Source organism: Dendrobates tinctorius, unplaced genomic scaffold, assembly GCF_039654945.1.
Source record: "Dendrobates tinctorius isolate UK_male_01 unplaced genomic scaffold, ASM3965494v1 ptg000028l, whole genome shotgun sequence".
Taxonomy (NCBI): Eukaryota; Metazoa; Chordata; class Amphibia; order Anura; family Dendrobatidae; genus Dendrobates; species Dendrobates tinctorius.
In genome coordinates, this window is record NW_027361696.1 from 53,601,481 (window position 1) to 53,618,844 (window position 17,364).

At 47.6% G+C, this 17,364-nt stretch overlaps 1 long non-coding RNA gene across 1 annotated transcript in view; it reads right to left on the minus strand.

Annotated features, from left to right (window-relative positions):
- Window positions 1–372: 372 nt before the first annotated feature.
- Window positions 373–17,364, minus strand: part of LOC141085401 (uncharacterized) — a 76,907-nt gene continuing 59,915 nt past the window's right edge. The window contains exon 2 of the long non-coding RNA XR_012231288.1: window positions 373–1,334. This is a non-coding gene — a long non-coding RNA (uncharacterized lncRNA). The remainder of the gene's footprint in view (window positions 1,335–17,364) is intronic.

The window sequence follows — 17,364 nt, forward strand, 5'->3', positions numbered from 1 at the left end:
AGACGGGTGGACAAACAAAAACCTTCAAATTCAGACAAAATAAAAGCATTGATTTTGCAAGAATGGACTGCTATCAGTCAGGATGTGATCCAGAAGTTGATTGAGAGCATGCCAGGGAGAATTGCTGAGGTCCTGAAGAAGGGTCAACACTGCAAATATTGACTTGCTGCATTAACTCATTCTAACTGTCAATATAACCTTTTGCTACTCATAATATGATTGCAATTATATTTCTGTATGTGATAAAAACATCTGACAAACATGATGTGGAAATTTATAGTTGGGTAAATTTACCCCTGTGCGTACTGTGGCCTGCCCAAATTAGACAGAGTCTTACAGAGCGCTCAAAGAAGGAAAGACGCCAGACTAGGGTGGCAGCAATACCTCCCAGCAAAACTCTGGAAGTTTATTGAATATACTTGGTTTTATCAGTTGTACAGAAAAGGAGTGGCTACTCATTAACATAAAGGCTGACCTTCTAGTGTAATTGGTCAGTTTGAATACATGAACATATATGGAAGAGTTTACCAAAAAGCTGATTCTAGCAATATATAATTTACAGCCTATTGTTTCTACAGTGTCAGCATGTTCTGGTATCGGCTGGCACATCTGGCCTAAACTTCCTCTTTCTATGTCTGGGACAAATATCACAAGACAATGCTATCATAAGATACCATCTGCTCCCCAGACTCTCTCATGGGGAGGCAGTAGGTCATTTTACAAGGTTCTGTGAATATGCATCTGTGTGCAGTATATCTGAGTATATAGCAGTATATAGCCTATAGCAGAGTACATGAGTATATAGCCTATAGCAGGCAAGTGAGATCTATATGAAATACATATATATTTCCATAACAATCCCCCCTTAGATATCACTTGCCCTAAAACCCTGCTCCTGGCCCAAAGCGCTGCAACTCTTTTATGCTGCCAGTGGACTGACATATGCCTAGTGCATACATCCTCCTCTGTACAGACTTTTGCTAATGGGCGGTCAGGAGATCTGTCCCTAAAGGGGGTGTCGTGCAATTTAATCAAAGTCTCTTAGTTAGCAGTCTATGCAGTCAGTGCATGTGTATTCTCCGTCAGGTAGGTAATTTATTCAGTCAGGGAGGTCATCCACAGCATCATTCCAGCTCAGGTGTATCTTCTGGTATGAAGGCCTTTTCCTGCAATGCGATGCGTGGATCCAGGTGGGGTTTCCCTCCAGGTCGGTGGCGTCAGCACTTGGAGAAGGGCCATCGGATCTGGGATTGAGTGCTTCTCTTTGTGGACTTTCTCCACCCACACTCAGTCTCCTGACTTCAGGACGTGTATACCAGGCACCGAATCTGGACCTGGCAATAAGGAGAGAAACTCAAGAATGGACATTAGCAAAATTTTTGATAAATTCATTTACACATGCAGACAAAGTATCATATTGCATAGTCAACTGCTAAGCGAAGAATACCCCTAACATGGGTTTGGACACAAATAAAGTCTCATATTGGTGACAGCTTTTTCCTGAGCCTACGGGAGTGTCTAATGCCAGGGTTTGTCTGTCTCTTGGGCAAATTTTTTAGCATGCTGCTCTTAAGTGTCCCACCTAGTCTATGGTGTGGGATGGTGAGTAGCTGTGTAGGCCTAAGTCTGACCCTACTGCTGATCAGGTCTCTTGTGTTAGGTTTGCTGTGTATGCGGGTCCCTGATCACTTGCTATTGCCTCTGGAAACCCCATATCTGCACACTATTTTTGAGAGTAGCTTCTTTGCAGTAGTCTTCGCCACCTGGTTCGTTACTGGGAAGTCTTCAGGCGAGATGATGTGGGGGAACTTTTCCCGCTTGTCCGATTGTTAAATTTGTCGGTGGCCGAACAGCTGCTGGGAATCTTCGCTGTTTAGGTGTGAGTTGAGTCCAATCAGGTCATTCATCTGTGTCTTCCATTCTGTGTGGGGGCCATGTGCCCATTGAACCACCGTAGGGTACACACTTTGAGATAGACTGGGTCTGTCTTGAGGTAGACGGTTTGAGGTAGACGGTTTCTTGGAGCCCAGTGCTTTTGGCCTTCAGCATCCAGCTCTCCTTCTCCTCCTTCCGAGTCTGATCCTGTTACTTCTTGTACAGGTTTTCAGGAAGTCATTTTGCCAGGTTTAGTGACTGGGTTGTGGTAATTGACATTCTCTGAGCTGATTGTGGGATTTTAGCTGTGGTTCCGTCTATGTCCGCGTCTCCCTCTGTATGAAGACTTGGGTTAGACTGCGTCAGAGGAGGACTTGGGACTCTTTGCATTGGTACCGGTCCAGCCGGTATTCTCTGGGGATGAGGGGGAAAGTCAAACTGTCATAGCCTCGGGATGCCTTCGGACTCATGCAGCTCGTCTCGGGGAGTGTTGCCGTGGACTGCCAATCGTAGGACTGTGCTGGAGGAGAAGCTTCCCCACAAGAGGATGGTGGAGGGCAATCTTCTGGAATGTTCTCCATCAAATACGTCCTTTCTGGTAAAGGTGGGCACCATTCTTCTGCCTCAGAATTCATATCCACGTCAGAGTCTTCGTCCTGGAAGTGATTCAGCTTGTTGACTGGTGGAGGAGGAGGCAGCACTTCTTTCCAATTCAGAGATGGCATCTTCAATGGTTTTCCCATTGACTTCTGTTTGCCAGGTTTTCTCGTCTTCAGTCGTCATGTAGTAGCCGTCCGGCTCTACGACCTCTCCCATCTTCCATATTGTCTTCCTCTGGCTGCTCCTTTGGCTGCCACGTCTGCTGTTGATGCCCCGTGTCTCTACTGTGTTCAGTTTTCCGTGTGCCTTGGCCTTCAGCACTGCCACCACTTTTAGTAGTTGAAGAGCGTCCAGCAGGTCTCTGATGGCTCCATGGTGCTTCACAGTCGATCCGCTTGCTGTGATGAAGTTTCTTGCAGCCCAGATCGGTCCGAAGTCAGGTGCCAAGTCATGCGAGTACCTGGAAGTTTTCGTTCTTCGCAATCTGGCAGGTCTTTCGTCAGCTCTATCAGCTCCGTTTCTTGGGCTCTTGGGCTGACAACCTTCTGGACCATAGAATGTCTTGATTGCTGGTCGCTGCACATCCCGTGTGGAACTTTCCTTCATCATTTGCAAGGCTGGAGCCATGTACGGTATCTTGCAGATTTTTCATCTGAGGGTCCGTATCCGCATCCCCCTTGGGAGCGGGAGTAGAGACAGGTAACGGCTGAGAGCACTGAAGAGTGGTGGAGAGCCTTGTCAGGAGGGCGTGTGCTGCGGGTATTGCTTTCATGCAGGAGGGCCCCCCCCTTGCAACTGGATCCAGGCCAGCTGAGAGGTAGTCTAGAGGCCTCTGGTTTTCCTCCGTGGGTCTGTTTTAAGCCTGGACAGTAGCATGACCTTCTCCATCTTGGTCCTTCTTTCTCCGTTTTGGTCAGGACGGGATGGCTTCTCGTAGTCAGGGAGACCTAGAGTTGGCGCAGAGACTAGAGATGAAGGTTGCAATGCGTTGATGCAATTGTACAGAGGCTGCATTAAGCCTGGAGCACCAGAGATCCAAGTTCTGCAGTACGAGACTAGACTAAGGAAGGACTGCATCTTCGGAGTTGTTGAGGGAGCCACCTTCTCCTCCGCGGCCCTCCGGTCATCTGTCAAGTGTTTCGTCTAGTGGGCGATACAGTGTCTTCAGGAACTTGCTTTTGACACCACTGGACTCTGTTTTGCAGAACTTACGTTGCTGCTCTGCCAGGCAGAGTAGAGGAGACATGGAAAACGCTGTGCGGGTAGCGGTGTCGATGACTTCTGCATGCTCCGCAATTCAGTTGGTGGGGACAGAGGGCAATGCTCTGGCGAGCTGTGAAAGGCTGTTCCGGGCCCTCTTGGGCCTTACTGTCCATTTGTTCCGCACCCCCCTTGTGCGCTTTCAGGAACTGGTCATCCAGGTGAGGGGGAACATTGAGGGAAGCTTCGGGCAGATCCATTGCTGTGAGCACCGTTGCTGTGTCAGCAGGGTGTGCAGATCTGGCACAACTGGGGTTTCAAACACGGTTGCTTCGCTCACCGTCCTCAGGTTATCCACCATTCAATCTGGTCTGGTTCTCCTTTCACAGTCTTCCTTTTGATCGAGAGAAGCTGGGACCGCATGATGATTCCCGTGGGTGAGGCGGCTCAAGCTGGCCTTGCTCTTCACAGTGCCATAGGTGACTCCCATCTCCTGGCACAGGGCTGGCAGGGCACCAGCCGTTTGCTGAGGTCCTCTGCGTCAGAGGTGACCTTCAGCCTAGCTTTTCTTGCTCTCACAGGGGGTCTTTTTTGCCGGGGCATCTTCTTCACCAGTTAGCAGCAGTTCCTTTCACCCAGCTTGATCTCAGGTCAGCATCTTGTTAACCAATTGGAGGAGCTGAGGGGCTGTCTTCTGGTCCAGGGCCTGGATTGACCTCGGGAAGCCCCTTCAGAATCTTGTCCAAGATGATCCTCTGGCGCTGGAGCCGGAAGCAGCGCAGCCATTTCACGAAGCGGGTGTGGTCTCTCTGGGTTGAGAGTTTTCTTATGCTGTTTTTTGAACAGCAGTTCCACTTAGACCTCCAGTTGGTTAGAGGCATTTTAGCTCTGGGTGATGAGCTACGGATGCTGGGCCTTCGGAGCGTCCGGGGTTGTAGACTTGGCTCTTGTAGGGCCACCAGCATGATTGATTCTTCTTGGGTCTGAGGTGGAGAAGAGGTCAAGGTCATATCTTCATGGGACACTTTGGTCACCTTCAGTTCCTGCAGCAGGTCTGCGCTCATCAGGTGGGGTGGGCAGGTCTCCACCGTAAACTGGAACAGGATGGAGTGTCTTGGCTGTGTCCACATGCTCAGGGGCTTGCAAGCTGGGGAACGTCTGTCTTGGCCTTAAATCCCCTAGACTGGTGGGGTCGGGGATTTTCACTTCTGACTGCACCAGTGTCCACAAGGAAGGATATGAAAGCCCCCAGTGATTTGAGGTATTGGGTCCGCTGATGGGGTTTCACATGTCAGGGGCGTGACGTCTGGCGGACCTGGCTTGCCTCTGTCCTATGGACAGGGTTCTTCATTGTCTTCTGTTTCTTTCTTGGCCTACTCCTCTGCGGGATGACCTGGGTTGCCGGGGTGCTGTGCACTGGTTCCGGAAATGGCCAAAGTTGCAACAGTTGAAACACCTGCCAGCTCTCCTAACTCTGTGTGATAGTTGCTCCTCCACGTCAGTGGCCATCACGGGAGGGCCTGTCCTCCGTACTCCTGGGAGGGATTCAATTCTTCTGGCTACTGTAAGCAGGACATCTACTGCTATTGCCCTGTACTCAGGTCTGGCCACTATCAGTAGTTTCTTGATTGGTTCTCTTAGTCCATGCACAAAGGCCTGTGCCAACATCTGTCCGTGTATCTGATCATGAATAGTGAAGCCTAAAATTTGGAATACTTGCCTCACTCTGCCATGAAACTCGTCTACAGACTCTGTCTCGGCTTGGCTCATGTTATGCAGGCTGAGTGCTTGTATGGCGTTGGCCCACTCTCTAAGCTGTTCAATTAGCTTTGATCCTGATTCCCAGGAATGCACATCTAATTCTGATGGAAGCTTGAAGTGTTCCTTCAAGATTGGCCAGAGTGTTTCACCTGCTTTAATCTCCATTATGGACCAGAGATCACTCCAGGTTGCAGCATATGTCTGCTGGCTCTGCTGCATTCTTCGGTAAAATGGCATGGGGTCCATATCTGGGTCTGGCAGGTTTTTTAGAATACTGAACACCTGACTAGGGGTGAAGGGCACATAGTGTAAGAGTTTTGGCTCTATCTGCCCCTGCCTACTTGGTGTCTGTGAGTTCCTCCTTGCGCTAGGTAGCATGTCTGTCCCTCCTTCATTTTCATCAGAGGAGGAACTGTACCATTGTGTGATTGTCTTTCTGTGTTTGTGTAGCACTCCCCCCTTCTGAGACTGCAGCTCCGTTTGGCATATAGGATCTCCAGTCTCAGCAAGTGCAGTGTCTGACGGCCCACACCTCCCTTCTGCTATCTGTTGTATCGGGAGGGCACCTGTGTTGTCATGTGTGGGGAGTGATTCACTTTCTACTCCCGGTGTCATAACTGTCTCTTTAGAGAGAGTCCCCTGTGGAACTAGGGACACTTCATTGTCTGGATCTGGCACTAGGCCAGCAGGTGACGATGAACTGAGAGATGGGTGAGAAAAAGGAAGAGGGGGAAGGGTGGAGGAGAGGTTTGGAATAGAAGTGAGAGATAGTGAAGGAGAGTGGGGAGGAGACTGAAGAGGAGGGGGATGAGGGATAGGAGGAGAGATAGGCGGAGGTGAAGATAGAGGAGGGAGAGGTCGAGATGATGAGGGAGGACGAGGTATAGGAGGAGGAATAGATGAAAGAGCGGAGGAGGTTGTGAGAATAGCCGAGATTGAGGGAAGAGTGGAGATGGGAGGGGGAGCCGATGGCTTCCCCTTATTGTCCGTTACAGAGGGCATTTTTGGACCTGTAGTCCTTCTCAGCCGGCTCAGATTGGTATGCCGCTGGAAACACTTTCCCTACACGTAAAAATAAAAAAAAACCAATCCTTTCTTGTTCACACTATCTGCTATCACCGTCTGCGGCGTTAAATGCTCTGTCACTTTAAGAAATGCAGACTGCAATTACTAGCTACTTCCCTTTTCTTTCAATACATCATGTCAGCTTAAGGAAAAAAAACACGTATTATGTCTGTTTTGAAACTGAAAAAGGTGATTAACACTTTAAACACTTTGCAATCCCTTTTGACCTGCTTAAAAGAGAACAGGAATATTTAGTGAATAACCCAACGCAGGTAAAAATTATCTTTATAACAAAACTGAAAAAAAGAAGTGAAAACTAAACCTGTCACAAAAACCGTGGAAGAAAAACTTGGAAGAAAAATTAAAAGAGATAAAAAAAAGGAAAATTTTTTTTAAAGATTTTAAAAGGATAATAAACCAAAAAGTTGATAAGGTCAACACGTATATAAACTTTGAAAAAGAATCCACTCAGAAAAACCAAATATATGGAAAAATGGAGGGAAAAAAGAAGAAAGAAAAAACACAAAAGTTGTTAAACCTTGGTAAAACGTTGCAAAAACAAAAATAAAAATCTAAAAAGTAATCTTAATTCAGAATGCAGGCACTTAACTTCCTCTTTCTCTGCCTGCGTCTGTGCAAAATCTAAGAACAATGTAATGGGAGGGAGAGGTGATGGAGATGCCGGGGGGGGGTGATGGGTGAAGTGCCCACAGACTCAGAGCTATACGCACCCAGCTTTCCCAAACCTTCTAAACCCTGCAGGCAAAGACCACTACCAAAAAATGCAAGATAAACTTATGCAAACAGCAGAGTGTAAAACAAAAATGTAACAGTATGAAAAAAGGCAAAAAGAGGAAATGCAAAAAGACTTTAGACTTTCCAGTCCCGAGTCTACATGGAAAGCAAGCGGCACATCACGGGGTGGCAAACACAGAGACGTCCGGGGAGAGAGATCGAAAGCCCTTGTTTTGTGACGCGTATGTGAAACAGCTGCTGGTAACCGATAACTGCCAACCACACTGGGTGCACTGCGCTGGTGACCCGGGAATGTTAACACGCTGTACCGGACGTCCTGGCTGGCTCGTCAGTATCAGTAATGTGATAACTCCCACTATGTTGCCAACACCTGTTGCCTGGGCCGGCTTCTCCTGTCCTTCCCTGTGACCAGGTGTGTTGGTGGCAACCTGTCAAGTGGTTTGGCTCGCAATATCTCCCCTAAGCTAACACCACCGCGTGGCCTGGCGTGGGCGCTGTTGTCCCTTCCTGTGCACGGGTGTTTGTTGTGATAGCTTGATGTGAGATTTGCCTCGTGATATCTCCGTAAGGCCCCCACCACCTGTCCCTGGGCAAGGCTTCACCTGTCCTCCCCCTGTGTCCAGGTGTATTTGTGAGGACCTATCTGAGTGGGTCAAACTGCCCCGTTATCGGTCTATCATCAACCATAAACACACAAGTCTGTCACAATTTTCCACCAACTCTAAACAACCGGATCTGAGACACACAGAACCACAGTAGACACTTAGCTTATCCCAGGGTTTGGATAAGGGTGGACTTTTTACACTTTACCTGGGATACGGTGGTGACCACACCTGACCGGCTAGGGGTACGGACACGGGACATTCAGGCAAGATGACAGAATTTTCTTACCTTACTTATGGAGCTGCAGCCTCCGTCCCGTGTGCCAGGCCCGTAACGGCACCCCCGTCTTTCCGGTCAGCTGGGTCCCCGTGTGTTTCGTCCAAAGCCCCACGTTGGGCGCCAAATTGATGTGGAAATTTATAGTTGGGTAAATTTACCCCTGTGCGTACTGTGGCCTGCCCAAATTAGACACAGTCTTACTGAGCGCTCAAAGAAGGAAAGACGCCAGACTTGGGTGGCAGCAATACCTCCCAGCAAAACTCTGGAAGTTTATTGAATATACTTGGTTTTATCAGTTGTACAGAAAAGGAGTGGCTACTCATTAACATAAAGGCTGACCTTCTAGTGTAATTGGTCAGATTGAATACATGAACATATATGGAAGAGTTTACCAAAAAGCTGATTCTAGCAATATATAATTTACAGCCTATTGTTTCTACAGTGTCAGCATGTTCTGGTATCGGCTGGCACATCTGGCCTAAACTTCCTCTTTCTATGTCTGGGACAAATATCACAAGACAATGCTATCATAAGATACCATCTGCTCCCCAGACTCTCTCATGGGGGGGCAGGTCATTTTACAAGGTTCTAACTGTGAATATGCATCTGTGTGCAGTATATCTGAGTATATAGCAGTATATAGCCTATAGCAGAGTACATGAGTATATAGCCTATAGCAGGCAAGTGAGATCTATATGAAATACATATATATTTCCATAACAAACACACAAAAACCAGAGGCCAGCAGATCATGTGAAAATATAATATTTGTGTCATTCTCAAAACTTTTGGCCATGACTGTACTCCTGAAGACTAGGTCCATGGGGACAGCAGGTATGAGGGCAGCTGGTGTCATGGCGGCCGATGGCGTGGGAACGCCGCAACAGTCCTGAGCACGCACCGGAGGGGAAGACCGGGTAAGCGCAGCTGATGGGGACACCCGAGCACAGGCAGCGACCGGGTGCATGAGTGGGAGCGCGCACCGGAAGGGACCCCGGCGCGCACCGGAAGTGACCCCGACGCGCACCGAAAGTGACCCTGACGCGCACCGGAAGTAGTATCCGGGGCGCGCAGGCAGCGCGTACACCCGGGGAACAGAGGTGCCAGTGGGCACCTGGAAGGAGTGCACACTGAAGGTGCTCCGGAAGCAGAGGTGCAGCAGACTCAGGATCCGGGTGGTGAGTGCAGTATGTTGGCAGCAAGTGCCAGGGGCGCGCGCACACATTATCCCTAGGCCGAATACACCCGGGTGATATTCTGGGCACTAGATGATACAGCACGCACCGGTTGTGATTACCGGGTGCATGCAAAAACCAGCTGCAGTGCGCATGCATGGGGGTACATCCAGGAAGCGCAAGCGGCCAGCAGGTGCACCAGGTGATCAAATTAAAAAAAAAAAAAAAAGAAAAAAAAAGGGTAATGCTGTCAGAAGTGCTGGCAGGGGTCACCAACCATTCTAGGTTGAATGTGACTGTTCTCATATGAAAGCGGCAGCAGCTAACTTGTTAAGATTGAGAGCCTTTTTCGCCAGAGCACTTACAGCCGCGCCAGGAGGTGCAGGAGTGGCAGTCTCGCTCAGATGAGGAGCCAGACACGCCATATCTACAGTAGAAGCTGCTCGGACAGCGTACGGGAGGATCGTCATGGTGTTAAAAGGAGGGGTCCACAATCCCGATGGGAGACATGTGTACAGACCAGTCAGCCTCCAGATCCGATACCCGTTCTGTGATGCGTCCGAGTGGTAAGTGAGCTTCGAGAAAGTCCAGTACGATAATGTCTGTTCTCTTTCTCTCTCTTGTCTCCTCTCTCCCCTCTTTTTACATACATTGGTGGGGTAGAGCACTGGAGGTCCCTAAAAAAGGGGTAAATCTAAAGCAAAAAAAAAAAATCCCTTAGGGATAAGAAGTTATGTCAGGCCTGTATTAATAAAACAGTAGCGGAGGAGACACCCTCTTGGCTGAGAGCCTGAGATCCCTGATGCAGTCAGAAGTCTGTGAATCAATAAGGGCCTTGCTGTCAACGGACACGCATGGCAGGCAAGGGATAGGCCAGCCCCTCATTGATCTCTCAGAAGGAATTCATAAGGATCAGAGGAGGACTCAGTTAAATCTCGCTACTGAAAAGGTAGCTCAGATAAGAAAGCTATGTTCCTAGTGGAAGCTACAGTACGGACAAGCTTATTAAAGCAGTCCGGCCTACCATGGGGCTGGTAGATGCGAAAGCCATAGAAACTCATATTCGACAGCTTGCTATAAGAAAAACGTAGAGCCTTCCCTATTAACTAACAGTGGCAAGGACTCATTAAAAGGGAATGAGAAAATCAAGAAGAATTTCCAGATAATCAATTCCCTGAAAAGGATGACCCCTTTGAGGAAGAGATCCTCATCCTGGGATAGCGCTTCTAAGATGGATGTAGCGATCTCAAATGTCGCCAGAAAGTCCTCCCTGCTCTTTGAGGATTTAAGGTTCCCTGTAAGAACCTCTGACAAAGACAGATAATTGTCTTAAAACAGCCTGGGAGGCCTCGGCTGGGGCATTAAGGGCATTCATCAGTTGGCGACCGCTAAACAGCTTGAGTCTGGGCCGGGACCAGAATGGGAGACCAGCCCGCAAAGTGTGGTTAAATCCCTTAAGATATAAATTAATAATAAATTAATAACCTGGAGGATCAGCTAGAGAAAAGAGCCCCAGAGGGACTTTCCTAAAGGCAATACCGGCCATGAGAGCAGCGGCAGTATTCCTAGCTGAGGCTTCAGCAGGATTCAGCAAGGCTAGCAGCAAAATCAGCAGCTTTTGTTAATGTGGACGGCGTGCAGTATGACTTAAATGCTGGCCGAGGGACACACAGGCAAAGATGTAAGATGCTCTTTGCCATATGAGGGAAATTTCCTGTTTTGGACAGGCATTAAATGACGTATTAAGAAATGCCGACAACAAAAGGAAAATTTTCCCAAAAAACAGCCATTTCAGACCTTCTTGGCCTTTCAGAATGGCGGAAATCAAGGATACGGCAGTATAAGGATCGAGACAGAAACAACTCTGACTACCGATCCAAAAGGTGGTCTCGAGAGGCTTCTACTTTAGCAAGCCCTCCAAAGACCCCAAAAAACCCTTCCAGTGAAAGGCCTTCTCAGGTGCACTTCCTCCCAGCTTGGGAAAGGTTCTCGTCCAGCGCCTGGATCCGGCAAATTGTGAGATCAGGTCTGGGGTTAAGGTTCCACCACTGGCTTCCACGAGGACGTATGCAGTCCTGTCAAGAAAGACGGTCTAGAAGGGGAAGCAATCTCACTCCTAGACAAACATGTCCTGGAAGAGATTCGGTAGAAGGATAGAGGTTTACTCCCCCCTATTTGAAAAATAACAAAAAAAAAAAAAAAAAAAAAACACACCTTAGATAATTCCTGGAGGACAATTATAAATCAGAAAAGACCTCAACAGGTTTCTGATAATCCCGTCTTCCAAGGTGGAGATGATAAAGTCAGCAGTGGAACTCCTCCTTCCTCAGGGTTATATAGCAGCCCTGGGCCTCAAGAACGCTTATCACCACATTCTAACCGGCAATAAGGCCGCAAATGTCACAGAGTGGCAGTCAAGATGAGGTCTCAGTTGCATCACTTTCAATACGGGGCTCTGCCCTTTGGAGTAGCAATAGCCCTCGAGTTTTCAGAAAGATTAATTGCAGAAGTCACAGCGCACCTCAGAAAAAGGATCCTCTGGTGATATATCTGGACAACTTCTTGATAGTGGGAAGAAGTTTCCCTTACTGTCGAGAACAAGTCAGAATAGGGATGAAAACACTACAGTCGCTGGGTTGGCAGTTGAACCTCAAAAAATCCAAACTGGAATGGGAAAAAAGAGCCAGTAATGGCTCTGTGAATGACCATGTCAGTATTGGGGTCCCTCACCTCCAGCATACCAGCCGTGAAATAGGCCCAGTTCCACACAAGGGAACGGTAAGGGTGTGTGCTGCAGAACCACCGGGAGCTCCAGGGATGGTTAGAGCAAACGCTCACCCTCAAGACTCTGTACTCCAGACACTCAGGTGGCGGTTACAGATAGTTATCTCCAAGAGGAGTACCCTGCACACACACACAACCTCCAAGGTGGTCACAACGGACGCCAGTACTTGGGGGTAGGAAGCCCACCTAGACACATTATGGCTCCAGGATCCCTAGGCCAAGGAGGAAAGAAATCTATCCTTGAACGATTAAGAACTTCTAACAAATCAAAAAAACACTAATGGAATTGGTACCACACTTAAAAAGGACACCATGTGAGAGTCCTATCAGACAACCAAGCAGTGGTTGCATATGTAAACCACCAGGGAGACACCCGTTCTCAGACCTTGATGTAGATAGTCACCGGTCCTTTTAGGCTGAAGGTGACAGTTCTTGTCAAAGGGCCTCCACTAAGCAGCTTAAGGCCGGATCATGACTCTGGCAGAACATCAATTTCTCTCATTATTGAGTCCTATATCCGAGGTATAGACAACCTGAAGCCAGACTATCTTAGCAGGAACCACTTGAGGCAAGGAGAATGGTACCTAAAAGAATCCAATTTTCAATGGATAAAGCACATGTAGGGAAAAAACCCAGTATAGATCTCTCCGCCTCAAAAAAGTCAACAGGAAGGTTCAGAAATTCGGCTCCCTAAGTCCAGCAGACAGACTATTGGCAGTAGATGCCTTAAGGATAGAGGGGACATCAGGTCCTCCGTTCGCCTTCCCTCCAATATGCATCATACCTGCGGTTTTGAGGAAGATCAGCGAGGATAGAGCCAGAGTGATTATGATAGCCCCTTTTGACCAAAAAGACCATGGTCCTACTGGCTGAGAGTGATGTCAGTGACAGGGGTCTAGGGCCTTCTAACACAGAGTCCCTTCAATCACCCTCAGAGATCTGGGCTGCAGTTCACAGCCCAAGATTTAAAAGGTCACTACTAGAGAAGAAGGGATTCTCAGCGGCGTTAATATCCACCTTACTCAGTAGCAGTAAACCAGTGACTACAAAAAATTTGTAGGAGGATATGCAAAAATTCTTATCTACCTCAGACCCAATATGGGAAGGGAAAGCCCCGATAATGGCAATACTGGAATTTCTGCAGAAAGATTTAGGATTGGGGTTAACTGTCAGCACCCTCAAAGTACACTTCTCAGCCCTGGCAGCCTTATTCAACTGCGGCCTGGCAAACAATAGGTGGGTGGCCAGGTTTATCCGGGCCTGTACTAGAGCTGACTCTGTCCCGTCCCCTACTCCTCCTCCTTAGGATCTAAATTTAGTCCTATCACCTCTGACAGAGTCTGTTTGAACCACTAAACACAACATCAGATAAAGTGATTACTTTAAAGATAGTCTTATTAGTAACGCTCACATCGACCCGTAGGTTGAGGATTTACTCACATTATTAACAGACCCTCCCTAAACTCAGGCCATGGGCAATAGAGTTGTGTTAGGCCTCTTTCACACTTCAGTTTTTTACAATCAGTCACAATCCGCCAGGTTTTGAAACAAACGGATCCTCAATTTTCTTTTGAGGATCCGTTTTTTTTCCCATTGACTTCCATTAATGGCGGATTGTGACGGATTGCCGTCCGTTGCATCCGTTTTTTTTGCGGATCCGCTAAAAGTTGCTGTCCGTCACCATCCTCAAAGAATTCAAAACGGAGTCTGCAACGTTTTTTCTGTGGCGGATCCTCCAGTCACTCATTTAACCCAAAATTCTTTCTGGGTGCCGGACAAAAAAAAAATTTCTCTCTTCTCTCTTTTCTCTCTCTTTTTTTTCCAGGCTGCGATTCCTTTAAAATTCTTCATTTTTCGGATCCGTCAAAAAAACGGACGGGTGGAATCCGTTGTCATCAGTACTAAAACGGATCAGCCATCCGTCCTTTTGGCGGATTTTGACTGATGCAAAAAAACTGAAGTGTGAAAGAGGCCTTAAAATTAGATCCAGCACACCTTCCCAAGGTGGTATCAAAATTCCAAAGGGCTCAGGGAATAATCTTGTCATCCCTTTGTTATAACCCTAACTACCAGAAGGAGGAGAGGCTTCATTGCCTGGACATGAGAGGTCTCCTGCAGTATTTAGAGGTAACGAGACCTTGGAGATAAAACAGAGGGCCTTATTTGTCTCATTCCAAGGGGCAAGGAAGAGCCTTAAAAGCCTCTAAACAGACTGTAGCTAGATGAGTGAGAAAGACCATTATGCCAGCATATAACAGTGCAGGAAGGGCTATTCCAGAAGGTATAAAAACCCACTCCACAAGGGCCATGGCGACGTCCTGGACGGAGAGAGCAGATGCTCCCATTTACCAAATCTGTAAGGCGGCCACTTGGTCCGCTCCGTCTACCTTTATCAGACATTATAGATTAGACCTATTTGCTACCTCTGATCTCACATTCGGGAGAAGAGTGTTACAAGCAGTGATCCCTCCCTAAGAGAATACAAATCTCTGTAACTCTCTAATATGCAAATTGCCTCTTCAGAAAGAAAGAGGACTTTTACTCTACAGCGCCACCTATTGGTAGTAGCGATCCTACAAGTCACAATCAACCCTTTAACGAGTCTTGTAATATGACTTAGGATAAAAGCCAAATCAGAATCTCAATAGTGGTGCGGTCATGTAGAATGAAAAACACGGGTATTACATACCTGTAATGTGTTTTTTTCATGAGACATGACGGCACCCTTATATTCCCTCCCTATTGATCACATCATTAGTGGGATGCATTATTAGCATTATACGCTCCCTTGGGTGTTGGAAAATTAGTAGTACAAAGGATGCATTATTTATATGTACACTAACCTGTGGAGTTCCTCTCGTGCTCTGGAAAACAACTGATGCGGAGAGGAGCCGCCCCTTTTATGCTGAAGGTTTCCTGTCCTTGTTGGGCGGATCCCCTCTCTCGTGGTGCCGTCATGTTTCATGAAAAAACACATTACCAGGTATGTAATGCCCGTGTTTTTGCCCCCAATTTTTTATTTTCCCAAGGGTAACAGAAGAAATTAGACTCCAAAAGTTATAGGGGGGAACCCATGCCATTTTTTTTATTACAACGCAGGAATGGCAGATGAATACTCCCATCCGCCACTCCTGCTGTCACTGTTGTTAGCAGCAGGAGGGGTAGGCTGATGGAAGTAATAGTCTCATCAGCCGTCGCCTGCTGTCTCTTTTATTACTTAAACTAGCTGAAGAGCCCAGCGCTGCCCGGGCATAGTAACTAACTACGGTTAGTTATAACAAATTATAATCATTATATCTATATATAAAGCTGAGTGTAGAGCCCCTCCCAATCCGCATAGCTAAATTCACTATAATATCCCACATCATCCTGTCAGCCAGGGCCACCGGTCTACTACCCCTAATATCCTAGATCATCCCGTCAGCCAGAGCCACCGGACTACTACCCCTAATATCCCACATCGTCCCGTCAGCCAGAGCCACCGGACTACTACCACTAATATCCCACACCATCCTGTCAGCCAGAGCCACCGGACTACTACCCCTAATATCCCACATCAGCCAGAGTCACTGGACTACTACCCCTAATATCCCACATCATCCCGTCAGCCAGAGCCACCAGACTACTACCCCTAATATCCCACATCATTCAGTCAGCCAGAGCCACCAAACTACTACCCCCTAATATCCCACATCATCCCGTCAGCCTGGGGTCAGAACCAGAGCGCTGAGTGGAACGGTCCTAACTTCCTTACCGGGGATCCCTTTAAGAGAGGCCTGGGGTCAGAACCAGAGCGCTGAGTGGGGGTCAGAACCAGAGCGCTGAGTGGAACGGTCCTAACTTCCTTACCGGGGATCCCTTTAAGAGAGGCCTGGGGTCAGAACCAGAGCGCTGAGTGGATTTGTCCTGACTTCCATACCAATGATCCCTTTAATAGAAGCCTGGGGTGAGAATCAGAGAGCTGAGGGATTTACCCTAACTTCCATACAGGAGATCCCTTTAAGAAAGGCCTGGGGTCAGTACCAAAGCGCAGAGTGGATTTGCCCTAACTTCCATACCAATGATCCCTTTAAGAGACCCTGGGGTCAGAACCACAGAGCTGAGTGGAACGGTCCTAACTTCCATACCTGGGATCCCTTTAACCCCTTAATGACCGGAGCTATTTTGGATTTTTCGTATTCGTTTTTCGCTCCCCTTCTTTCCAGAGCCACAACTTTTTTTATTTTTCCGTCTATATGGCCATGTGAGGGCTTATTTTTTGCGGGACGAGTTGTAATTTTAAATGACACCTTTGGTTTTACCATGTCGTGTACTCGAAAACGGGAAAAAAATTCCAGGTGTGGTGAAATTGCAAAAAGTGCAATCCCACACTTGTTTTTTGCTTGGCTTTTTTGCTAGGTTCACTACATGCTAAATCTGACCTGCCATTATGATTCTCCAGGTCATTACGAGTTCATAGACACCAAACATGTCTATGTCCTCTTTTATCTAAGTGGTGAAAACAAAATCCAAAGTTTGCTAAAAAAAAAAAATTGCGCAATTTTCCGAGACCCGTAGCGTCTCCATTTTTCGTGTTTTCGTGATCTGGGGTCGGGTGAGGGCTTATTTTTTCCGTGCCGGGCTGACATTTTTAACGATACCACGAATGTGCAGATACGTTCTTTTGATCGCCCGTTATTGCATTTTAATGCAATGTCTTGGCAACCAAAAAAACGTAATTCTGGCGGTTTGAATTTTTTTCTCGCTACGACGTTTAGCGATCGGGTTAATGCTTTTTTTTGATAGATCGGGCGATTCTGAACGCAGCGATACCTAATATGTATATGTGGGATTTTTTTTTACTGCTTTATTTTGATTGGGGCAAAAGGGGGTGATTTGAACTTTTAGGTTTTTTTTTTAATTTTTAAACATTTTTTTTTTTTTACTTTTGGCATGCTTCAATAGCCTCCATAGGAGGCTAGAAGCATGCGCAACCCGATCGGCTCTGCTACATATGGGCAATGAGCAGATCGCCCATATGTAGCAAATTTACTCCTGTGCTTTCAGTGCCGTCCACCGGGTGGCGCTGAAAGCCATATGCCTGGAACAACCATAGAGGTCTCAGAGACCTCTGGTTGTACAGGCAACATGACACCAACCCCTGATCACATGACGGGGGTCGGCGATGAGGTCATTTCCGGCCCGGCGGCCGGAAATGCTATTTAAATGCCCGCCGTCAGCTTTGACAGCAGGATTTAACTAGTTAATAGGCGCAGGCGGACGGCGA